The sequence below is a fragment of the Schistocerca nitens genome, chromosome 2 (genome assembly GCF_023898315.1).
Source record: "Schistocerca nitens isolate TAMUIC-IGC-003100 chromosome 2, iqSchNite1.1, whole genome shotgun sequence".
NCBI classification, from domain to species: domain Eukaryota; kingdom Metazoa; phylum Arthropoda; class Insecta; order Orthoptera; family Acrididae; genus Schistocerca; species Schistocerca nitens.
Genome location: NC_064615.1, coordinates 304091345 through 304118531, shown reverse-complemented (window position 1 = coordinate 304118531; position 27187 = coordinate 304091345). Strand labels below are relative to the sequence as shown.

General features: G+C 43.6%; 1 protein-coding gene and 1 non-coding gene across 3 annotated transcripts in view; both read left to right on the top strand.

Annotated features, from left to right (window-relative positions):
• The window catches only part of LOC126236067 (protein tweety), a 951384-nt gene that overhangs the window by 552094 nt on the left and 372103 nt on the right, over positions 1–27187 (top strand). The window lies entirely within an intron of this gene.
• Positions 2412–2485, top strand: Trnat-ugu (transfer RNA threonine (anticodon UGU)). Its single transcript has one exon. It is a non-coding gene; the product is annotated as a tRNA-Thr (tRNA).

Sequence of the window (27187 nt, the reverse complement as noted above, 5' to 3'; positions counted from 1 at the left end):
GGAAGATGTGGTTCATCTGTAAAGGAGACCGCTTATAAAACACTAATACGACCTATTCTTGAGTACTGATCGAGCGTTTGGGATCCCTATCAGGTCGGATTGAGGGAGGACATAGAAGCAATTCAGAGGCGGGCTGCTAGATTTGTTACTGGTAGGTTTCATTATCACGCGAGTGTTACGGAAATCCTTCAGGAACTCGGGTGGGAGTCTCTGGAGGAAAGGAGGTGTTATTTTCGTGAATCGCTACTGAGGAAGTTTAGAGAACGAGCATCTGAGGCTGACTGCAGTACAATTTTATGCCGCCAACTTATATTTCGCGGAAAGACCACAAAGATAAGATAAGAGAGATTAGGGCTCGTACAGAGGCATATAGGCAGTCATTTTTCCCTCGTTCTGTTTGGGAGTGGAACAGGAAGAGGAGATGCTAGTTGTGGTACGAGGTACCCTCCGCCACGCACCGTATGGTGGATTGCGGAGTATGTATGTAGATGTAGATATGTAGATGTAGATGAAGATTTTTGAGTAAATATCCACCGGCTAGCATTTGTGTTCTTATATGATGCGGCATTTGCTTACCCCGTACTAGCAGTGTATTTGCTGGGTGTAGATCTCATGGCTCCCAAATAAGTTCCGGCACTAGCGCACTGTAATATAGTCATTTTTTCTCAAAATCTTGTGCCTTGGACGGTGATCCAACCGCGAGATCTTTACGCTGTCGGTGTGCCCGGAGTCACGCTGAGCGGTACAAATGGTTCAAATGGCTCTGAGCACTATGGGACTCAACTTCTGAGGTCATCAGTCCCCTAGAACTTAGAACTACTTAAACCTAACTAACCTAAGGACATATCACACGTCCATGCCCGAGGCAGGATTCGAACCTGCGACCGTAGCGGTCTCGCGGCTCCAGACTGCAGCGCCTAGAACCGCACGGCCACTCCGGCCGGCGCTGAGCCGTACAGTGCGAGCGAAGTGCGCATCGCGAAGCATCGCTGGAGCGGTTCCCGCCCCAATCCCGGCTCGTTACTCGCGCCCTGGAGCGCTGCCAGTCGAGGGCTGTGGCGCTGGCGTCTCACCAGCTCCGGCATTGCCTCATCCGCTCTCGTCTGCCTACCACCAGTCTCTGGGCCCGGCGCGCCACTGTTTCCCACGGCGAGGTCAGTTTGGAAGGTGAAACGCCTTTTCAGACTACGTAGAATAATACCCCCTCCGCCAAACACCTCTGTTTTGTGTTACAGTCACAATTGTTCTACTTGTCGGATGTTGACCTCCATCCCTGGAGCCTTGCGCAGACCTCCACATTTCTCAGTGGCTGCTACACCCAACCCTTCGTCAGCGTTTTGCCTGTGCCGCCTCGTCCTGATGCTGTTGCAGTTGGAAAATGCGCGATGAAGAACCCGCACAGTTCCTCGAAGATACGAAACTGGTTCAAATGGCTCTAAGCACTATGCGACTTGACTTCTGAGGTCATCAGTCGCCTAGAATTTAGAACTAATTAAACCTAACTAACCTAAGCACATCACACACATCCATGCCCGAGGCAGGATTCGAACCTGCGACCGTAGTGGTCGCTCGGTTCTAGACTGTAGCGCCTAGAACCGCACGGCCACGCCGGCCGGCTACGAAACTGGTCTGTGGTACATCACGCCATTAGCGTTCTATTGGTTAGCTTTGAGTAATCACAAAACAGTGCCGTGTATTTTGTCGTTTCCGACGGTTTTGTTATCCATCAAAGACACTTTACCTTTCCTAAGGAGTATGAACAAATCCGAGAGCTGCAAGACCACCAATGGTATCTGTACAGATACTAGCTTCATATAGGGTTATTTGGTAACCGTGATGCAAGAGAGGCGCTCTGCATCGCGGTGTAGCTTGCTCGCCAGGTTTCGAGAGGGTGCGTTTCTGGATGAGGTATCGAGTATATTGCTTCCCCCTACTTATACCTCCCAAGGAGATCACGAATGTAAAATTAGAGAGATTAGAGCGCGCACGGAGGCTTTCAGACAGTCGTTCTTCCCGCGAACCATACGCGACTGGAACAGGAATGGGAGGTAATGACAGTGGCACGTAAGGTGCCCTCCGGCACACACCGTTGGGTGGCTTGCGGTGTATGAATGTAGATGTAGATGTAGATAGACAAGACTTACCGGCCAATGATCTTCTTCAGTGGTTCAAATGGTTCAAATGGCTCTGAGCACTATGGGACTTAACATCTATGGTCATCAGTCCGATCTTCTTCAGTGCAGATGCACTCACATTGCCCGAACTCTTACGGGAATCGGAAGATCGACTGCCGCGAATAATATGGTAGGCAGGGGCGCTACAAACGTAGTGAGTGGGCAGAAAGTTGGAAAGTGTGGGTCTCACGGGGAGCGTGTCAGAGATAAATCCCTGCAGTCTCGCTATCGTCTTTGTCCTCGGTGGCTCAGTCGGATAGAGCGTCTGCCGTGTAAGCAGGAGGTCCCGGGTTCGAGTCCCGGTCGGGGCACACATTTTTCAACTGTCCCCGTAATATTTATCAACGCCTGTAAGCAGTTCTGGATTTAATTATAATTTCATTCTTCGAGAGCTGCAAGGTCACCAGTGGTATCTATACAGATACCAGCCTCATACGTGAATGGATGCAGGTGGCCAGACAGGATGCGTACTTACGTGTCACCTGTCAGAGTCATATCTAGACGTATCAGGAGTCCCACATCACTCCAACTGCACGCGCCCCACACCACTGCAGAGCCTCCACCAGCTTTAACAGTCCCATGCTGGCATGCAGGGTCCATCGATTCATGAGGTTGCCTCCATACCCGTCCACGACCATGCGCTCAATACAGTTAGAAACGAGACTCGTCCGACCAGGCAACATGTTTCCAGTCATCAACAGTCCAACGTCGGTGTTTACGGGCCCAGACGAGGCGTGTAGCTTTGCGTCGTGCAGTCATCAAGGGTACACGAGTGGGCCTTCGGCTCCGGAAGCCTATATACATGATGTTGAATGGTTCACACGCTGACACTTATTGATGGACCAGCACTGAAATCTGCAGCAATTTGCGGAAGGGTTGCACTTCTGTCACGTTGAACGATACTCTTCAGTCGTCATTGGTCCCATTCTGTCAGGCCGTAGAGATATCGGAAATTTCATGTTTTACCGGATTCAAAATGTTCAAATGTTTGTGAAATCTTATGGGACTTAACTGCTAAGGTCATCAGTCCCTAAGCTTACGCACTACTTAACCTAAATTATCGTAAGGACAAACACACACACCCATGCCCGAAGGAGGACTCGAACTTCCGTCGGGACCAGCCGCACAGTCAATGACTGCAGTGCCTTAGACCGCTCGGCTAATCCGGATTCCTGGTATTCACGGTACACACGTTAAGTTGTCGTAGCCGTGCTGATTGCCCGTGAGGTTTGAGGCGCCATGTCTCGGATTGTGCGGCACCTCCCGCCGGAGATTCGAGTCCTCCCTCGGGTGTGTATGTTGTCTTAGCATAAGTTAGGTTAAATTACTTTAAGTAGTGTGTAAGTCTAGGGCCGATGACCTCAGCATTTTGGTCCCTTAGGAATTCACACACATCTGAACAACTGAAATGGTCGTACTGGAAAATGCCCACTCCATCGCTACCTCGGAGATGGTGTGTCCCATAGCTCGTGCACCGACTATGACACCATGTTCAAACTCAATTAATTCTTGATAACCTGTCATTGTTGCAGCAGTAACCGATCTAACAACTGCGCCAGACACTTTTTGTGTTACGTAGGCGTTACCGACCGCGGCGTCGTATTTTGCCTGTTTACATTTCTTTGTATTTGAATACGCATGCCTATACTAGTTTCTTTGGCGCTTCAGTGTAGATGTAGATGTGGGTGTAGAGTGAAGATTGATGCCTTTAGTAGGACGACGTCTCCACATCCACTTGCTTCCTATTGGTTGTGGAACGGGTGACCGCAGATGCCGGCCACGTCGCACTGATGGAAGACGACCTCGCCCCTGCTGGCTGCGCAACCGCCGTGCAGAGGCTTCTGGGAGGATGTTGGCGTGCGGCCATCACTCCAGGACACGACCCAAGGCAAACAGGACCACAGCCACTATTAGACCCTCTGCCCCCTGTCGTTCTAACTGCACTCTTCTTAGCATACCAAACACAAGTCGTCACTCCGTTTTCCTGTGGCCCACAAAGTGCTATAGACCTCCTCCCCCACAGTTCAGAATCGTGTTTCTGACTCTTCACATGCGATCCGTTAGTCTAGCCACACACTAAAAGTTTGGACGGCTCAAAAGCTACCCACATTTCTGTTTCGTGCCAGAAGAACCGCAGAGGTAGCTAGTACCTCGCTGAAACCGTGTCTTCCTGAGCTGCGGGGAGCGTTCCAGAGGGCACAAAATCATCTCCATGTTCAGTACTAGCATCATAGCGCAAATCCGTAAGTACGAATACTTATTTAATCAATGAGAAATATGTAAAAAATGTAAATGCCGGATAGTAATATTGGCGCGGAATCCTAGGTGGTGAAATCAATCACTAGTCGGAAAGGTTGTTCTTCTTCCGCGCGCAATGGCCCCTTTCCTTGCTCTTATATGAGAGTACAGTCGTGTGTGTATTTGTGGGGTGTATGTGAGTGTAATAGAAGCGTGTGCGGTGTAGTATTGTGATGATGATGATGATGATGATGATGATGATGATGATGATGATGATGATCATGATCGATGAGAGAACGCAGTCGCATAGGGGAGGAGTAGGAACGGAAACAGACAATGGAGCACTCGGAGTAAGCGGCAGTGCCACCAACAGTTCAGTACAAACTTTACCAATTAGCAAACAAAACACTCGCGCGCATTCGACCTGTTTACAACATACCCCATCGCGCGCAGCCGACGCTTTTGCTAAGGTGATGCTGAATCTTCTCTCGCGTAGTCGGTCAAACAGTGAACCTTCCCGCGCGACCGCTCAGGGTAGCCGTGTCTTGCCACGGTTCGCGCGGCTCCCCCTTTCGGAGGTTCGAGTCCTCCTCCCTCGGGCACGGGTGTGGGCGTTGTCCTTAGCGTAAGTTAGTTTAAGTTAGATTAAGCAGTGTGTAAGCCGAGGCACCGATGACCTCAGCAGTTTCGTCCGACAGATGCTTGCCACAAATTTACCTTTCCGCGCGCAGTCGGTACCCATCCGCTTTAGCGATCTCGGCTGCGGGGAAGTATGTGACACGCATACAACGGAGGCGTACGGTTTAGATAAATACAACTGGAATGGAAATTTCCGGGCTGAGTAAAACTGCAAGCTGGACCGGGACTACAACCTGGAACCATTTTTCTTGAAGCAACGCCGATCCAGCGACGTATGCACGACAGCTTCTGTGAAACCTGGAGAGAGGTACTGGAAGAAGTGAGAGCGCGTCTTGGGTTGTACCTGGGTAGCTCAGCCAGTAAGAGCATTGTCCGTAAATCGTAAGGTTCCAGGACCTACTCCTGGTCCACAACATAGCATTAATTTGCCAGGAAATTTTAGAAACGTGGCATACTCTCTCACTGAATGAAGGTATCATTCTGACAGCAAATAGTACTTTATATACGGTAATTCCTTACATTGATCTGTCGCTTGCCGTGTTCCTAATTCTGTGTTCCCTGAAACCTGTGCAAATGTTTGTTTGACATTTGGCGGACAAATATTTACTTGCCTTCGTAATTGTTGGAAACAAGTTGCTACAAATACGTAAATGATGATGTGATGATGTTTGGTTTGTGGGGCGCTCAACTGCGCGGTTATCAGCGCCCGTACACATTCCCAACTTTTGCTCAGTCCAGTCAAGAATGATGATGAAGTGATGATGACAACACAAACACCCAGTCATCTCGAGGCAGATGGATATCCCTGACCCCGCCGGGAATCGAACCTTGGACCTCGTGCTCGGGAAGCGAGAACGCGACCGCGAGACCACGAGCTGCGGACAAATACGTAAAAGATCAATATCTGACTCGTTTGAAAATCAGTGTAATTTCTTCACTTGTCTCTGTGGTCCGGTCCAAAGTGCTGTGATATGTTTAATACGTCATTTTTTTCACTATACTTTCATTTTGCAACATTCTCTGTGCCTACGTAGCATGTCATACAATGTGATTAAATTGTTTAAACTTTCGCTTCTGTAATTTCCTGCTTTATTTGATTTTATCTTGTTTTCATTTCGGATCGGTCAACATTCTGGTGGTGCGAATGCCAAGCATTACGAAAAGTTTGTGAGCGTTTCCTGAAGACTCATTTAATGCTTGTTTGTTTATTTTTCAGGGACTCCATTTGGTTATGAATCCATGCTTTTTCTTTGTCATCTGTTTAGTTTATTCCAGGAACAATGTCAGTTCTTCCCTGCAGTTGCACCATATAATTTGTCTTGATGGGAAATTAATGTCCAATCGACTTAAAGAGTATGAAATCATTAAGTACCAAAATGCTATAGAAATAGTAGCATTCTAGGGGCGTGACCAATTTTCTCTCGTTTCGACATACTTTTTTTTATTTATGACTGTTTTACTTTGAAGACACGTAGTACTGGAATAATTATAAGTTGCTGAATTTAGTAAACCATTGTCATCAACGCAGAGTACACCTGTTTTCGTCGCAGTTACTTCTCTTAAACTATTCACAAGGAGTGTCTTTTATGCCGCCCTTAAACTCCTAGATTCCTCATTACCGTTTTGAGCACAGAATTGCTGTAAGAGTAGATGTAGCTGGCTTCTCTTTATCTACGGTTGACCGTTCGTTCTGCAGTTTTATATAGGGAAATCAGAATGTACAAAAATGGTTGCGAAATGTACCAGCACATGCAGAGTCGAAGCTTGCAACATGTATCGCGAGTTGACCCACAACATAAACAAAGGTAACACATTGCGTATAAACTCATCTTTAAGAAAGAAAGTCTTCGTAACTCAAAAACGAGCTGTAAGAATAATACGTGGTGCTCACCCCCGATCGTCTTATACATCTGTGTAAAGAGTTCGGTATTCTGACTACTGCTTCACAGCATATTTATTCCCTCATGAAGTTTGTTGTAAATAATCCATTGCAGTTCAAAAGAAACAATGAAGTTCATAATTACAGCCAGAACAAAAAATGTCATTCGTTTGCCAGATGAAGATTATATTTACCACAAAAATGGGTGCATAATGGTGCAACCAAAAACTTTTTATCATTTGCCCGGGGATACAAAATGTTTGACACACAGCAAAGTAAAATTTGAAAACAAACTGAACAAGTTTCTCCTTTATAACTCCTTCTGCTCCGTACAAGAATTTCTATTGTTGAAACGTGTGAAAGGTGATGGGTAGGAATTACTCACTCACATCTGCATGTTAAAAAAAGGTTCAAATGGCTCTGAGCACTATGGGACTTAACTTCTGTGGTCATCAGTCCCCTAGAACTTAGAATTATTTAAACCTAACTAACCTAAGGACATCACACACACCCATGCCCGAGGCAGGATTCGAACCTGCGACCGTAGTGGTCGCGCGGTTCCAGACTGTAGCACCTAGAACTGCTGACCACCCCGGCCGGCGTATGTTAAAAAATTAAATAAAAAAGCTAGTGAATGTTTAGTATATAGTCATATTTTACAAATTAATTTGCGATGTGAATGTAAAGTGATTCGTTCCATATCATTACAATATATCGTGCAAAATTATCCACGGTAAATGAAACTAACTAACCAAACGGAAAGAGCTACTTCCGTATCATTACATGATTGTCGAAAACGTACCGGAAACAGTAATCTCCATTAAATATCTAATATGGTATGTACGAAACGATGTCGAGTGGAATCAACACACAAAACTAATCGTGGGAAAGGCATTGTAACCTTACCCTCCCACACATCACTATTAAATTTTTCTTCGTGTCTTCATTAGTTTCAAAAGCTTCGAGAGGCGTAATATCTACAAAAGAAAAACATTTTACTTATCTTAACTTTCTCTTGTTGGCTCCAAGTCTTGCGTGTAGGGGTGTATTCTTGTGGTTGAAATTTTGTGGGTTCCTGATGACTAAATAACTGATGAAGATTTGTCTGTATATTTCTGGAATTTTATTCTTTGTCACATTATTAAATATCACACCGTTTTTACAATTTCCACCTAATATTCCAGATCACATTGTTAGTGTCGATCAAATAAATACGTCTGTCTCTATCAGAGGCATGCCCACTACTACTTACTTTCTGCGGACGTCACAGTATTTCAAAGAGTTTACATACTTTCTTGACAAAAGAAGAATCGTCACCAAGCTAAAACATTATTTTATAAATGAATCCAGAAATAAATTTAATAATTATCGTCAGATTGTGCAATTAATAATATGAATTTTAATATGCTAGAAATTTCTAAAAGAATAATAATTTTAACCGTACATACAGAGTGTAACAAATTAATTTCTTTTTATACATTTTGGTCTTATATATAATAAATCGTATACAAAATCAAATGAAATTCTTTTAGTGAAAGAGCCGAGAATGTTCACCCATCCCAGATTCGGGATTAATCCTGGTATCGGCTACTACTATAGAAAAAGGTTATGTTACAAAAGGGTATCCCATTACAGCATGCAGCATACAAAACCCTTGTTCTACCAAATCTTACGTTTTGCTCTTAGTCTGTGACCTTTGGGTTCGATTGATAGAGAAAATAGAGAAGAATCAAAGAAAAGCAGCGCGTTTCATCGGTTAGTAAACGGAAAAGCGTCATGCAAGTGCTCATACAAATTAAGTGGCAGACGCTACAAGAGAGGCACTGAGCGCCACGGGATGGTTTACTGTTAAAATTCCGTGAGTGTACTTCCAATAAGAGTCAGCCGACACATTGCTTCCTCCTACGTAAGTTTTTATTGTTCTTGTTGTTTACAGTCCGATGACATGTTTGATGTTGCTTCTCATCATAGTCTATCCTGTGCAATCCTCTTCATCTCCTAGTAACTACTGCAACCTACATCCTCCTGAATCTGCTTACTGTATTCATACCTTGGTCTCTCTTTACAATCTGCCACCCCTCCGTCCCCCCCATCCCATCCATCATTACGAAACTGAAGATTTCTTGATGCCACGGGATGTGTCCTACCAATTGATCTCTTCTTTTAGCCAAGTTGTTCAACGAACAGTTTTTTTCCCAATTAGAATCAGTACCTCCTCATTAGTAACTCAATTTTCCCACCTAAACTTCAGCATTCCTCTGTAGCACCCATTTTAAAATTTCCGTTCCCTTCTTGTCTGAACTGGTCATCTTCCCACAGTTCACTTCCGTATAAGGCTACAGTCCATACAAATACCTTCAGAAATAATTCTTTTTCAGATAAGCTTTTCTTCTTGTTGCCAATCTGCATTTTTTATCATCTCTACATCGGACATCATCGGATATTTTGCTGCACAAAAAAGCAAAACTCATCTACCACTTTTAATGTCTCATTCCGTAATCTAAGTCCTTCAGCTCTCTCTGATTTGACTGCGTTCCGCTACAGAATCTTTTCCAGTTCATGGCAGTCTGGCACAGCAACTAGTGCTAAATCTATTGAAGATATAAACAGTCCTGACTGCAAAACAGCCTTTACTATTTTGTATTTTGCAGATAACGCATTTTGTTTAAGGCATCTTCAGACTGGCCCACAAAGTCAAATACAAGCTTTTCTTAGAAAATGACATGACCCAAATTTAGTAAACCATCGGGCTACCTGGGGAAATTTTAAAACCAACCTACTAGCATAGACTGATGACCTCAGTTGTAAGTCCCATAGTGCTCAGAGCCATTTTGAACCTACTAGCATAACAGGTGTTAAACACGTATGTTGCCGTCCATGCAAATGTATTATCAGGCGAACACCGCTGTCAATATCATAACAACATTGCTTAGTGCCCCTTGAAATAAAAATAAATGAGATATAATAAACGAAAATATTCAGAAGCCAAGTTTCAGATATATAAAAAGCCCTAGGGCGTAGTGGCCCTTGTCTAGTTTTAAGAGACTTCGCGAAGTGCCCTTTTAAAATAAAACGGACCGAAAGATAGCCAAAATTGCCTTCAAGGCGAGTAATCTGTTTATGCCTCTTAGTTACTTACTGAAAAAGGAGGAGGCAGCTGGTTACCTCGTAGATTATATGGGGCATTTCAAAGAACACCAGAAACGGGATCAGACCTACAGAAATGCTTCACAAAATGTAAACATGTAAGAAATGCCGTTGTGTATGTTCTGGCCGCGCAAATGCTACAGGGTATTGAACTACAAGAGATATTAGTTAGCTGGCGCTGCTCACAGCAGATGGTGCAACGGGCATAATTAGGGCAGAGTTATTTTAACAACCAAACATAGTGATAAGTTACAAAAAAATGGAAAACTAATAAAATTCCTTATTGGAATATAAATAATATGCTTATGGAAGTGGATTTTAATGAACAGGGGATGACTAATGATTTAAAAATTAAAATGTATGAAACATATACTATAATAGCGCAGGGGAGTAAAAGTGTACGAAAGAACCTTGGAAGATAATTTTTTGTGGATCAGTCGGAATACACCTAGGCCGCACACCAGTCTCTCCACAAATGAAAGTTACGGTAAAGGTATACTGAAACGCGTCCTACGGTAACTAGAAGCCCATAAATAATCAGAAGCAGTAATAAAGCATCTGAATGTTAAGCTGACTCTCAAAATACACTTCTCTAAAGCACATGGTGTTCAGAACGTAAAGTTGGGAAAAATATAGAGATAAAAGAATACAAAATGTGGGATTTCAAATAGGTCAGTGTCAGCTATATATTTCACAATATAGTACGAGCGTATATAAATAACAGACCAGTGCACTGGAGGGAGATGGCACCCCCCCTCCCCCCACCCCCTACCCACCGCTGAAACGGTGATACCAAGGCGTTAACTACTTGCGCAAAAATAATGGTCTCTTGGAATCAAAATATATTTGATTCTTTCCGACCAGATGATCGTTTAGTAATCTTCTGCCTGTTTTTCTACATGTATGGCTATTTCTGTTTCTTCTAAAATATTCGGTTTTTTGCCTTTTTGGGCGTAACGGAAGTTTTTTTAAATTCTGTAGCGTAAGGGCTGGATGTCCATCGGCCTTAGGATGTTCTGCGAAGGCCGAGTTGTATTTGACTTGGCGTTTCTTGTTCAACAGATGTTCATGAAACCTGGCTTTAAAACTTCTGCGTCTGGCTAGTGTACGGAACTAGACACTCATTGCAGTCGAGTAGGTTGTTGTTGTGGTCTTCAGTCCTGAGACTGGTTTGACGCAGCTCTCCAGGCTACTCTATCCTGTGCAAGCTTCTTCATCTCCCAGTACCTACAGCAACCTACATCCTTCTGAATCTGCTTAGTGTATGCATCTCTTGGTCTCCCTCTACGATTTTTACCCTCCACGCTGCCCTCCAATACTAAATTTGTGATCCCTCGATTTCGCAGAACATGTCCTACCAAACGATCCCTTCTTCTAGTCAAGTTGTGCCACAACCTTCTCTTGTCCCCAATTCTATTCAATACCTCCTCATTAGTTATGTGATCTACCCATCTAATCTTCAGCATTCTTCTGTAGCACCACATTTCGAAAGCTTCTATTCTCTTCTTGTCTAAACTATTTATCGTCCACGTTTCACTTCCATACATGGCTACACTCCATACAAATACTTTAAGAAACGACTTCCTGACATTTAAATCTATACTCGATGTTAACAAATTTTTCTTCTTCAGAAACGCTTTCCTTGCCATTGCCAGTCTACATTTTATATCCTCTCTACTTCGACCACCATCAGTTATTTTTCTCCTCAAATAGCAAAACTCGTTTACTACTTTAAGTATCTCATTTCCTAATCTAATTCCCTCAGCATCAGCCGACTTAATTCGACTACATTCCATTATCCTAGTTTTGCTTTTGTTGATGTTCATCTTATACCCTCCTTTCAAGACACTGTCCATTCCGTTCAACTGCTCTTCCAAGTCCCTCGCTGTCTCTGACAGAATTACAATGTCATCGGCGAACCTCAAAGTTTTTATTTCTTCTCCGTGGATTGTAATACCTACTCCAAACTTTTCTTTTGTTTCCTTTATTGCTTGCTCAATATACAGATTGAATAACATCGGGGATAGGCTACAACCCTGTCTCACTCCCTTGCCAACCACTGCTTCCCTTTGATGTCCCTCGACTCTTATAACTGCCATCTGGTTTCTGTACAAATTGTAAATAGCTTTTCGCTCCCTGTATTTTACCCCTGCCACCTTCAGAATTTGAAAGAGAGTATTCCAGTAAACATTGTCAAAAGCTTTCTCTAAATCTACAAATGCTAGGAACGTAGGTTTGCCTTTCCGTAATCTAGCTTCTAAGATAAGTCGTAAGGTCAGTATTGCCTCACGTGTTCCAATATTTCTACGGAATCCAAACTGGTCTTCGCCGAGGTCGGCTTCTACAAGTTTTTCCATTCGTCTGTAAAGAATTCGTTTTAGTATTTTGCAGCCGTGATTTTTTAAACTGATAGTTCGGTACTTTTCACATCTGTGAACACCTGCTTTCTTTGGGATTGGAATTATTATATTCTTCGTGAAGTCTGAGGGTATTTCGCCTGTCTCATACATCTTGCTCACCAGATGGTAGAGTTTTGTCAGGACTGGCTCTCCCAAGGCTGTCAGTAGTTCTAATGGAATGTTGTCTACTCCCGGAGCTTTGTTGCGACTCAGGTCTTTCAGTGCTCTATCAAACTCTTCACGCAGTATCGTATCTCCCATTTCATCTTCATCTACATCCTCTTCCATTTCCATAATATTGTCCTCAAGTACATCGCCCTTGTATAGACCCTCTATATACTCCTTCCACCTTTCTGCTTTCCCTTCTTTGCTTAGAACTGGGTTTCCATCTGAGCGTTTGATATTCATACAAGTGGTTCTCTTCTCTCCAAAGGTCTCTTTAATTTTCCTGTCGGCTGTATCTATCTTACCCGTAGTGAGACAAGCCTCTACATCCTTACATTTGTCCTCTAGCCATCCCTGCTTAGCCATTTTGCGCTTCTTGTCGATATCATTTTTGAGACGTTTGTATTCCTTTTTGCCTGCTTCATTTACTGCATTTTTATATTTTCTCCTTTCATCAATTAAATTCAATATTTCTTCTGTTACCCAAGAGTTTCTACTAGCCCTCGTCTTTTTACCGATTTGATCCTCTGCTGCATTCACTATTTCATCCCTCAAAGCTACCCATTCTTCTTCTACTGTATTTCTTTCCCCCATTCCTGTGAATTGTTCCCTTATGGTCTCCCTGAAACTCTGTACAACCTCTGGTTCTTTCAGTTTATCCAGGTCCCATCTCCTTAAATTCCCACCTTTGTGCAGTTTCTTCAGTTTTAATCTACAGTTCATAACCAATAGATTGTGGTCAGAGTCCACATCTGCACCTGGAAGTGTCTTACAATTTAAAACCTTGTTCCTGAATCTCTGTCTTACCATTATATAATCTATCTGATACCTTTTAGTATCTCCAGGGTTCTTCCATGTATACAACCTTCTTTCATGATTCTTGAACCAAGTGTTAGCTATGATTAAGTTATGCTCTGCACGAGTAGGTAAACGCCTGAATTTAGATACTTAAACCAGCTCGGCTGCTCATCATGAGTGTACTTGTGCTTAATACTGGTATTTGCAGATAAAACTACTCACACGTCCATCCCGGGGAAGAGGTCCTTTTTACATTTTTTGATGCATTTCTGTAGGTGATTCCGTCTTTCGTGTCCTTTGAAATGCGCCATATAATTTTCAAGGCAATCTGCTGCCTCCTTCTTCTCAGGGCGTAACTTAGAGGCACACGCAGATTACTCGCTTTGAATGCCATTTTGGCTATTTTGGTTCATTTTATTGTAAAAGGGCACTGCACGAAGTCTCTTAAAACTCAACTAGGGCAACTACTTGCTGAGGCTTTTTATATATATGAAACGTGACTTCCTGTGTACTCAACGCTATTTTATATCAGTGTTTTGAAAAATTTTCTGTCGTGTTTATTGGTGTCTTTGACGGACAAGGTCGGTAACTAGCTTCTGAATATTTTCGATTATTATATCGCATTTATTTTTATTTCAAGGGGCACCACGCAATGTTGTTAAGATATTGATAGCGGTGTTTGCATGCTAAGACATTTGCATGGACAACATACGTGTTTAACGCACGTTGTGCCTATAAGCTGGTTTTGAGATCTTCCTTGGTTGTCCAAAGTTTTACTAAGTCGGGGTGATGCCATTTTCTAAAAAAGTTTGTATTTTTCTTTGTAGGCCCATCTGAAGATGCGTTAAACAAGGGGAAACGTATTTTTGACAAAATATAAAATAATAAAGTCTGTTTTGCAGCCAAGACTGTTTATCTCTTCAGTCCATTCCATTATTTTTCTTGTACTTTTGTTGATTTTTATCTTATAAGCTCTTTTAAAGAGACTATTGACTTTATTCAACTGCTGTTTCAAGTCCTTGTTTGTATTTCTTCGTCCTGAACTTTAATTCCTTCAGAAAATTTTTCTTTGGCTTCCTTTACCGCTTCGTCACTGTACAGACTGAATGACATGGGGGAGCGGCTGTAACTGAAATGTTCGATTAGTCTCTGTATGTCCATCTTTTCAGAGATGGTTGCGGGACTCGGCTGTTCGACACATGATGTCAAATCAAACACCTATCAGCCGTCTAAACTTACTTCATTTGGCTACCAGTTTCGGTGATTTACTACGCCATCTTCCTGGTTTTGACCAGAATCGACATGGAATCTTCCTATACGTCGGTTACGGCCAAAAACAGTTAAAATACGAAACACGCAGACAGGTGGCAGAACCGATACCAGACGGGATAAGGCCAGGGGAAAGAAAAGATGAAGAACAGACTACGATGCTCGCACTCTCCCTCCTCTATTCTGCTTCCCTTTCATGACCTAAGACTCCGTCTGGTTTCTGTACAAGTTGTAACTTATCTTTCCCTCCCAGTATTTTAGTCTTGTTACCTTCTGAATTTCGAAGTGTGTATCCCGACCACAAATGTCAAAAACTTTCTGTAAATATACAAATGCTTTAAACATAGAATTGCCTTTCCGTAACCCATCTTCCAGGATACTGTTATAGGATCAGTGATGCCTCGAGTGTTCCTACATTTTTCCGAAAACCAAACTGATCTTCCCCGAGACCTCTACAAGTTTTTCCATAATTTGTGTAAGTATTTTGTAATAATTACGAGTTTAACTGATAGTTCGATAATATTGACACACATCAGCACCTGCCTTGATTGGAATGTTTTTCATACCTTTTTCTTGAAGTCTGTGCGTATTCGACATGTCTCAGATATCTTGTACAAAGGACTGAATAGTTTTGTCACGACTGGCTCTCCCAGGAATGGCAATGATTGTGAGGGAATGTCGGCTAGTTCAGCAGCCTTTTTTCGACGTAGGTCCTTCAGTGTTCTTGTCAAATTCTTCTCGCAGTATCATATCCGCCATCTCATCTGTAACTACTTTCTCGTCCATTGCTTGTGTAGCTGACCTAGGCCTGTATATGGCGAAGGTAGAATTCGCGAATTTTTGGTAGGCCATACGTATTGTAACCTGTGTTCGTAATTGGTACTGGAAAAGCAGGCTGAGGTGCGTGAATGTCAATCTTACACGATGTGCCCTCCACGGTACGTCGTAATGTGATGCGGATGTTAGAGCTGTCCCGGGGTACTGCTTTCTGTTTCTCTCCTGGCTTGCCAATTCTAACTGCTGCCTCTGGGCAGTTCTGGTCACTGTGAGGAAGCGAAACCGCAGAGTCGCGTGTGTCATACTCTTACAGCCGGGTGCAGGGGTTTCCCAAGGCGCAAACTTAGATTACCACATCGCAGCCAAGCGCCTCCGGTGCGTGCATAACGAAGTAGCGGTGGAGGAAGGGGAATCTGTTTCCTCATACCGCTGGGACAGCAGTCGCATCCTCTACGTGTCAGATGTGACTGGACTGTGTGGAAACGTGTGTCTGCTGTGAAGAGGGAACTTTGCCGAGAGGCAACTGCGGGCCACAGCTCGGTGGTGGGGCTGAGTCTGACAAGGAACCTGTGCGACATCTCAAGTTCAGTCTTCAGTAAGGCTCATTTGAAAGTGTTGTGTTAACAATTATAACAGGAGAAATATTAGCTGCCAATGACGCACCATACGCATAAGGAGCGCGGCGGAAAATGAGTGTCCGGGAGGTGCAGAGATCAACCTTGTACGCGATGTATGTATTGCACCACAAAATGGATATCGTTAACTTTCAAGAAATGTTGAAACGAAACCATTAACGTGCTCTACAACCATTGAAAGAAAATGGCACGCCACAGTGATCAGAAAGGTTCGCACTATCAAGATCGAAGGCGAACTCCATGGGACTTACAAACGTGTAGAACTTTCAGCTAGGTATCCAATTTTAATGAATTCACATAGAATTATATTAGTGTAACGGGTTGATGAGAACTGATCGAACGTGATCGCAGAAAACGAAACGGTCTGTCGTGGAGCTTACCGTGAAACTGGCTATCCTTTAAGCTGTAGCTGCAGGGAGTGCGATAATTTATTTGTTTTATGTTGTTGTTGTGGTCTTCAGTCGAGAGCCTGGTTTGATGCTGCTCTCCGTGCTACTCTATCCTGTGCAAGCTTCTTCATCTCCCAGTACCTACTGCAACCTACATCCTTCTGAATCTGCTTAGTGTACTCACCTCTTGGTCCCCCTCTACGATTTTTACCCTCGACGCTGCCCTCTAATACTAAATTGGTGATCCCTTGATGCCTCAGAACATGGCCTACCAACCGATGCCTACCAACCGATCCCTTCTTCTAGTCAAGGTGTGCCATAAATTTCTCCCTAATTCTATTCAATACCTCCTCATTAGTTATGTGATCTACCCATCTAATCTTCAGAATTCTTCTGTAGCACCACATTTCGAAAGCTTCTATTCTCTTCGTGTCCAAACTATTTATCGTCTACGTTTCACTTCCATACATGGCCACACCCCATACAAATACTTTTAGAAAATACTTCCTGACACTTTTATCTATACTAGATGTTAACAAGGCCCGAAAAAAAAATCCAGAGGCTGAATTTGTCCATTGCTTCCAGCTGATATGAATAGCAACGTCGCACACTTTTCAGTGGGGATAGTTCGCTCTAAAGGAGTATGATTTTTACTCGCAGACCAGGAATCAAGTAAAAGCAAGTTATTTTGAGAAGATATTGGCCAAAAGTAGTGCTCATAACATAGTTGTATTTACGAGAGGACACTTGGATAACCTAACGCAGTGTTTTTCAACCCGTGGGTCGCAAAGCCTTGCTCATATGGTCGCGGTCGCAGGAGAAAGCAGTTGCAGCGTGACGGGTAACGTATGTTTCGTGACCATCATCTGCTATTGTATAAATGTCTCACGGAAGTGACAAGGTTTTTTGAAAGCACCTTGCAAATTCGCTCACGTTCACGTTTGGTACTTTAATTATACCTTTTTATCATACTTTTATTATGGTTCTGGGGGTCGTCAGAATATTTTTACTCCTAAAGGGGTCGTTTATTCAAAAAGGTTGATAAACACTGGCCACTGGCCTAACGGTAAGGCGACCGCGGATGTTCTTCCAGCCGTAGAAACACACTCCGCGCGGAGCTGTCTGCGCCTGTAATACAGTAGGTGGGCAGAACTCTCACGCTGCGGATAGTATTGATTTCGTTGAAATTACTGGAAAAGTTAACAAAGGTAAGAAATGTTTTCTAACAAAAACATTCTACAGTTTTCTCATGGCTATCCAGATACGTGGTGAACGGTGTAAATCCGCTTTTCCGTTTGTGAATCGTATGCTACTAAAAAATTATGATGCCCTGAGTGGAAAGCGTTATTTGATTAACACTTGCGGTTCTGTAACAGAGTTATTACCGTACTTGGTGGTATCCGACAGTTCGCGAAATTTGAATTTTGTGAACTACTGTTTACGAGTATACTGAAATGCCTCATACATGCTTCTTGAATCAGGGTGGCCACGTGGCTGTGCGGTGAGTGCATTCCTTGAATTTGAGTATGTTTCAGCTGTCGTGTTCCCGAAAATTTGCGGTTTTGCGGTGGCTGACCTGATAGAGCAGCGTGTTTTAAACAAGGTAAATGACACTAAAGTAGAGACTGAAGAAGAACGGTTGTAAATATTACCAGTATAACAGGACTATTGTCAGCCGATGAGTTGCGCGCCGCAAAGCATAATTTTTACTTATTATCTTGCGATAGCAACAAAAAAAAAACATTTAAAAGTAAAATTACCGGCCTCGACGAGCTAGACGGTCTAAATAACGTGCAAGCTGTGACGTAAGTTGGAACTTTGATAGTGGCAACACTGCTGTGGAGACACTATGCAATGGAATCTACTATTGACGCTGATAGCACACGTTGTTGACATACCTACCATACCTCGGAGCAAATGGACTCGCCCGTCCGACGTCACCGGCGTGCGCACAATCGGAGGAAACAGTCACTTGTGAGCGAGCGGTCTAACGTAAGGGTGTCACTATGTTTTCGAAACTGGAACAACGGAGCTGGATCAAGATTGAATGTGCCAGAGGTCGTACAGCACGATGATGATGATGATGATGATTAGTGTTTAGGCGCACAATCGTACAGCACGACAGTGTCATCAAGGTCTTCAAGAGGCGTGCGGGGAATCGGCATTGCCGTACAGAACAGTGGCACGTTGGGTAAAAGCCGTCAGTGAATGTCGGCAAACTGTGGCAGACATGCATCGGCAGGACGTCCTAGCGTCTCTGAAGAAGTAGTGCATGCCGTTGCCGCGTTAGTGGACAGTGATCGACGCCATACGATCCGTGAGCTCGCCCACGAAACCGGATTAGCGCATACGACTGTGCTTCGCATCCTGAACGAACGGCTGGGCATGCGAAAAATTCCATGACGATGGGTTCCGCATGAACTGACGGAAATACAGAAATGGATGCGTTACGACGCTGCTCAGACGCACTTGGAGCGCTATGAGCGCGAAGGAGTGGATGAGACATGGGCCACATCGTACGAGCCACAGCTGAAACGCCAATCCAACGAAAGGCGTCATTATGGGTCGCCGCGAAAGTCGAAAGTGCGTCAGAGCGCCCGCATGGTGAAAGCTATAGTGATTCTCGTGTACGACTGAGATGGTGTTATCCTAACGCATTACGTTCCTCCACGGCAGACCGTCAATGCACAGTATTACTGTTCGTTTTTGGAGCATCACCTGCGACCAGCTTTGCGAAAGAAGCGGCGACACTTTCTGCGCAACCCGCCCATCATTTTGCACGACAGTGCGCTTGCGCATACAGCGCAAGCTGTGGCTGCTGTGTTCGGTCGATGGGCCTGGGAAGTACTGTACCATCCACCATACTCCCCTGACTTAAGTCCATGTGACTCTGATTTCATTCCGAAGATGAAGGAACCATTTCGTGGCATTCGCTTCAGAACTGTTCCAGAGATTCGACAGGCGGTAGACCGCTCCATTCGCACCATCAACAGAACAGGCTCTGCTAACGGTATACTACGCCTACCACATCGCTGGCAACGGGTTCTACGCAACACTGGTCACGACAGTAGCGGGTGCAAACATGTAACTCTTTTGTATCAGTTGTGAATAAATAGTTGCCTCTAGTTAAGTTCCAGCCCTCGTAAAACAAAATTAGTACCCATCACTTATTCATCGTTGACAGTAAGATATTTCTTCCGAAGCTTCAGTTCCGTTCGTCCCCACAGCCAGACGTGAGACGGACGTCGGTCTGCTGGCTCGGACAGAACTGGGAGAGGGAACGGGGAGAGGCGGCGAGCTGTTAGGAGACGGGCCCCGGATTTCGCTGCCGGCCTGTGTCTGCGTTTTTGCTGCGTGGGAGTCGGGCGAGGAAACTGAGAACTTAATGGCGGACAGAGCGCTGCCGCGGCCCCTCTGCTGCTGTCTGAGGACGGGCTCGCGGTGGCAGAAACGTCGACAACGGCAGTAGATTGTTTCTGTATGTTGCAGCTGTTCGTTTCAAGTTGTTCTAGTATGTTGTTGTTGTTGTTTTTGTTGTTAGCTAGTTTCCTATTCTTAAAATTTCGTGTATTTCTGTGTTGTAATGTTAACCTGAACGATGCAAGTGGTGTGATTACGCAACCGCTATCTGACAAAAAGAGTCGTCAAATCCAAATGAAACTGTATGACTGTGTTGCTGTTAACTTTTACCAAAAATAATTAGAAAACATAAAACTGTTTACTAAATAAGCTGTCCTCTGAAATTCTGCGAAGTACGTGACGTCGCAGTAGTTGACTTGCAGTTCCAACACACAAAACTAACAGAGTAAAAGTTCTAGATAAAAAGTACAAAACAAATTTTGAAAGAATAAAATGTCCAAAATGCTTCCTGTTAAAATTCCCTGTAAAGTAATTTACACACACTTGCTAAATAAAATTCCAAAGTTTAAATGATGCACACGCGAATGTAACTTCGCACTGTAAGAAGAAGACTGTCTGTGAAAGAAACGAGATCTAAACTGAATCTTACCTAAGCTGATCCTGAGTGTAATGTTAAACTGGCCCTAAATTTTCGTGTCTTACCTTGTGGCAGCGGAAACTCGGTAGATTTCTAAAGTGGTGAATATTAAAATATAGCGCAGTAGCAAACCATCTGAGGAAAAGAAACCTTTGCCAGTGTAACGCAATGAAAAGCAGCTACGCTAAACACATCACGCTTTACTTTGAATGACTGTGTTCCGCTCAAATGCAATGCGGCGAGACACAATTGCGAAACAAAATTTTGGTGAGGAGACGGTGGTAGAAACTCGACTTAGCAATTTCAGTCATCTTTACAAAAGTAATTTCTTATAAAATATGACTCTGGTGTGAAATTAGTTAACAGAATGGTAAAACAGTGGTGGATCTGTAATTCTCAGTGTAAACCATCTCAACAGATAATTTTACTTGGTCTCGTCTCGACAATCAGACTAACTGACCCGAACCAATAAGGAGAAAACTGGTATGATGATTAAAAACCAGTCTTAATCGCAAGTTTCTGTTAATAACACTGATGTCATACACAGGACGGTGAGTGGGACTAGTGCTATTTGAGACCACTCCCTGCCTATCCATTTAGCAGTCAGTTCAGCGTCGTGGATCGGCGCAGCCTGCTCTATGGAAGCCTACCTGCCGCCCTGGGTATATGAAGTTTGTAGTCTTATTTCAGTGTGTATACGTTACTGTAAGGATCCCTCTATCTGTACGTACGTTATTTCAGAGTCTGAAGATGATCCTTTGAGGATTGAAGCCGTTCACTCCGATTAAAAGAAATTTGCTATCAAGACTGTTTTTTAATTATCATATTAATACAAGATCGCTGATAATGTTTTCGAAAATTTTAGAAAATTAGTATTTATCTATCGCAAACTCAGGATAAATTACGCACGAGCAAGCAAAACAGAGATAACATTACTTGGAATTCTTCACAGTTCTCAAATCAGTCATTACCAAATCATATTTCCAAAAAGCAACATCCTTTGCATTTCAACGTAACCGACGTCTGACTCCCTCACGCTCTCCTCACTGAATGCTACTGGCAGCGATAATGCTACTGCAACCATAGATCACGCTGCTTGTACTCAGAACCTCTGTAGCGTAACCTAGTGACTACTCGAGACGTCTATTTGAAAAACATCCAGTGCACAAACGTGAAGTATCACACATTGAATAATAATAAGCTAGTAACCTGACAATGTCCGCAGCAGGCTTAGTGCAAGGAAAACGCGCACAAGAAAAACAAAATTTGCGACACCACTCTATTAGCTAAGTCCATAAAGAATTGCAAAGCACTTGTTCGGCCGATTTTTGAGTGTTACTCATCAGTCTCGGTCCCTTACCAGGTTGAATGTAAGAAAATGTTCAAATGGGTGTGAAATCTTATGGGACTTAACTGCTAAGGTCATCAGTCCCTAAGATTACACATTACTTAACCTAAATTATCCTAAGGACAAACACACACATACACACACACACACACACACACACACACACACACACACACACACACACACACATACCTGAGGGAGGACTCGAACCTCCGCCAGGACCAGCCGCACAGTCCATGACTGGATCGCCTCAGACCGCTCGGCTAATCCCGCGCGGCTGAATGTAAGAGAAAGAGAAAGGGGGAGAGAGAGAGAGAGAGAGAGAGAGAGAGAGAGAGAGAGAGAGAGAGAGAGCGAGAGCATCGAACGAAGAGCGGTGTTTTTCGTCACGGAAGAAGTTCAACAAGCTCCAGTGACAGATGCTAGAAGAGAGCAGCGTTGTCCGTCACGGAGACGCCTACTGTTGAAATGAAGAGAGCGTCCGTTTCAAGTAGAGTCGGGCAACACGCCACATACTTCTCGCAAAATTACCACAACGAGAAAGTCGGAGAAATCAGAACCCATGCGGACGTCTACCGGGTTCTTCTGACGCACCGTTCCCGAATGGACCCGGGTAGGGGGGAGACCGTAGTGACACCAGAAATACCCTCCACCGCACACCGTATGGTGGCTTCCGGGGTATTCACTAAATTTATACAGTATATCTACTTGCTAGTCGAATAACTTATTGAGAAATGCGCAACGTTTCGACGAGATTCATTAACATCTTCTGACAAAGTGTCGAAATGACGTCACCCCAAGGCTTGCCACCCTCTGACGCCTTTTCATGTCAGTTCTGAGCGGCGGTGTGACTGAAAGGTTTTGCTCGTCTATCCTTTAACACAATCGCGTGATTGGAACGCTGGTTGTCACAGTTCTCACTTCCATCGCTTAGGGATCAAAAGAAGAGGTGAAACGTGTATAATAAGGGTTGTGACGACCTTTCCCAATATGTTACATGTCCACGGTGACGTTGGGCAGAATTGCGGAGAAATTTGGTGCCAATGTGACATCATTAACCCACCACACACCTCACACGAGCTTCTAAGCTCTAGCCTTTTGTTTGCAAGTGTCGACACGATGCTGTTCGAAGCATGGCGTAGCTGCGTGTAACGCTTTTGCAGCGTTGTAGAGGAAGGCTGTAGCCACCTTTAAGCCACATTTCAAACTTGTGCGTCAGAATGCACGACAATTAGGGGATTTAGAAAAAGTGGTCCCTTAATTGTGTTGCGCAGTGTAGTTTCAAGCCTAAGCGCGTCATCAAATTGCAGCGATATATTCTCGTGCAAATTTCAGATTTTTGTCTCGAGAATTTTTAAATGCAGTGACTGATTAGATGTCATTCGAAGGCACTGGATGTCATATCAGGGCCCCATACGCCCAGGTTTGTTTGTGCAGACCATCTTCACAACGCCCCTTTGCACATGTGGTCTGCAGTATTCAATTCGCATTTGCGGTTTCCAGTTACAATATAACTTTCGCACAGTCCTGAATCAGCAGTCCGAGAGTGCAGTGTATTTTCTGGCCACGTCTAAATCAGTTAACTTAAGAGGTAATTAAATCTAGTTCCATTGTTTCGGTAGTTATAAAAAGGGGATGATCAGAACAGAGAAGATAGACAAAAGAATAGCTTCTACAAGGTGTTATGCTTTCGAATATTAATATATGAAGGAGCTAAATACCGGAAAAAAGGACAAAGAGACATTACATTTTTTAAAGGTTTCTTGAAATTAATGCAACCAGTAGCCTTTTGTTTTGTTCATCAATTTTTATTATCCCATTACCGGTTTCGAATCGCCTAGATATTCATCGTCAGGTGATACATATTTATTGACAGTTTGTAGCGGTGTGGGAGTAGTGTAGCTGTGGCATGATGTATAAACGAAACATGTAAGCACTGAGTGTGTCGAAAATTATTCACATTATGAGATCGATTTTGTTGCATTAATTTTGTTATTAGTACCCGCTGGTTGGTTGATGGTGCACACAGCATTCTGAAAAACCTAATGAATGTTTTCCAGTGACGTTAATTTTACTGCACTTAACACAGCTAGCCACAGGTAACACGTTCCGCATATGCTTTAGTGAACGTAAATAAACCAAAGTGCATAGCTAAAGTTATGTCAAAGAGTTTGTGTTAGAGCGGAGAGTCTGTTTGTTCAGGTCTTGTGATACACATTGACGACAGTAAGTATCTATTTCTCTTCTGCAAAAATGACACGCAATCATATGGCAAAACTGGCATATGTTGTTTATAAAATCTGTCAAACAATGTCTCTGTCTGTCCATCTTTTCAGATATGGTTGCGGGACTCGGCTGTTCGCTACACGATGTCAAATCAAACAACTTTCAGCTTTCTTATCTCCAAACTTATTTTATTTGACTACCATTTTCGGCGATTTACTAAATCGTCATCAGGCCCCTTATAGACGTGTAGCAAGATTCAACCTCGGTCCGATCAAAATAGGTGCCAGCATTCAAATATCGGAACAAAGGTTGGAATCTTCCTACACGTCGGTCAGGAGCCTGAAGACGAAGTAGTAAATCGCCGAAACTGGTAGTCAAATAAAATCAGTTTGTAAATAAGACGGCTGAAAAGTGTTTGATTTGACATCCTCTATTAAACAATGAGTTTGGAAGATACTACGTTTACAATTTTAGCACCGAAATTTCGTTTGACATTTCAATTATCTTTTGTTTAACTAAAATTGATCAGTTCTTACGAAATGAACAGTAGTTTGTGCACTGTAAGGAGAGAGAGTGTTGAGTAATTGTGCTGATGTGGAAGAGAGAGAGAGAGAGAGAGAGAGAGAGAGAGAGAGAGAGAGAGGAGGGCGGTTTTGTGAGTTATTTACTTATCCAATTTTAATGATTCTTTAAAATTTTGGAAAAATGGGTTATTTGCTAAGTCGTTTTGTTCTTTTAAGATGGTAAGGGGTGATTTATTGCTATGAGCGAAAATCTGTAATTGTTTCGGGAGGTCCATTTTTATTCCTTTGTCTGCAATGTGTGGGATATGGGGGTTTGTTTCGAGGTTTGTAACGGAATGATTTTTGTGCTAGGTGAGCCGCAAAACTAGATTTACTTACTTTTTTTTAACATAGTGCATCGTCTGTGTGTTCTTTGTATCGAATTACATGTGCTGTTGCAGAATATTATGCCGTATACAAGGAGAAATGACACTGAATAAATAAATCGTTAAGTGCTTATGGAGGAGCTGCTTGTCAACTGACAGAAACTATACTGATCTGAAATTTATTGGTGTTTTTTTCACCTTCATTGCCAAGCCACATCATTCCGGAAACATGTGCCGTATGTAAAAGTACTGAAGCACTTCATGTAGTCTACGTGAATTTAAGCGCCGATACATGTGCTGTATGTAAAAGTACTGGAACACTTCATCTAGCCTGCGTGAATTTAAGCGCCGATACACTTCGCCCAGCCCGAACGCAGACAGTAATAACATGGAAAAGTTTTTCAGTCGCCGATTCATTCAATGCGTTGGTTTGTTTGTGCAAACAGTGTCTGTACAGAGCAGTCGGTGCAAAGAGATGAGCCTGTAAAGGGCCCTTCATACCTCCGCGAGCGCTCAGAACTGCCGTTAAGTCGTGGAGACGCAGAAGACGTAGACTCTGCGAGGTGTTGGTACGTTGTGAAGAGGTACTCGTCCGACTGACAGCATACTGTCGACCGCCCCCATGTTGCTCTCTGCGGTCGGAGCCAATGAGATACAGGTCTTACGAGTGCCAACGGCCTTCTCCGGCTGGGAGCGAGTTACTACTTGGGAGGAGTTTAATCATTCTTGGCTGCGTGTTTAAATGCATGCACATTCTGGATAGCACATGAGAAAGTTAAGACCTTTAGTGTGTACCTGTTGATTGACATATTGATTTCCCGTGGGTCCTGCACGGGGCTGAGCTTTCGCGGTGTACGGTGGGCGAGGCGACTAGAGTGACGTCACAGGTTCGTATCGGGACCCGTATTCTACCTGGGCCTCACCTGTCGTCCTCTGCGGCGGTTAACGAGTGTGTAAAAAATTTCTGTGCAGTGCTGAAGGTCCAACTAATGCACTTTTGAACTCGGAAACCTGGGTTCTTGCGTGATCTCCGATATGCTATGGTCTACGCGCCTTGTCCTGATAATCATTCAGCTTCATAGTGCTGGCATGTTCGGCAGACACCTGTCTGTGACAGACCAAACTGCTCAGGTACTGCGTCCACACTGGCGCCACACGCCATACCCAGCCGCGACATTCGAGCGTCATACACAGGTCATTTTCAAGTGGGGCAGCCGCTCCCATGACACTATGTATATATTACAACACAGAGGGCTGCTTCGCCGATGTGTGACATGCGGAACTATGAACTGGGCTAAAGACAACATGGTGGACACGTGTATCCATGTCTGTTACGTAAATACAGTTGTCAAATGGTGTGTTTACCTTGTCCGCTGATCAAACAGAGAAAGATCATAAGGACAGTCAACATGAAAGGACAATACTTAACGTCCAGATTGCCGCGTATCAGTGCACATACGACAGAAAACACAGACGATGTACACACTCCGTACAGTGGAGAGACAGTACAGAATTTCCTTCAAATATTCAAGACCCGTATAACATCATGTTGAATAGTTCACGAAAGATGCTGTAAAACTGGATGTCAGAACCAGAGGCGATAATATCCAGGGTGTTCCAGAAGGAATGGTCAACATTAAGAGAGGTGGCAGGAACGATCATTCGAAGCAAAAATGTCCAGTAAACATGGGCTCTTAAATGATTACCTCAGAAGCTATGAGCACTTCTTCATCTTATTTTGAGAGGTGGTAGCATCTACCAAAACAAGAAAAAAAGTCCAGTAAACACGTGCTAAAAAGTGCATACCTGACGAGCAATGAGCACTTTTCCTCTTCTGTGAAAACATCTCTTCTACTGGAAGAATGCTCAAACTCTTAAGGTATGCGTATAAAGTCAGTGTTAACTACGCCTTTTTGCTTCCATTGATCGTTTCTGTCAGATCCCTGAACATTGACCAATGCTCCTGGGAGACCCTACATGTGTGCTGCTGCGTATTGAGGGGAAACGTTGTGTTGGCTGATTATTACCGCAGTTCGAAGTTAGTTAAATAAAAAGGATAAAACGTAAGAGGAATATGACTTAGTAACAATAGACGAAGCAGGAAATCGCTTACCAGTACAGAAAGGACATAAACTTGAAAATGTAGTACGTCTGTCACAAGGTGGACGAGCGTAAAATTAAATGCAAAGCTGCGCAGTTCCTATCAGAACGTTATTGG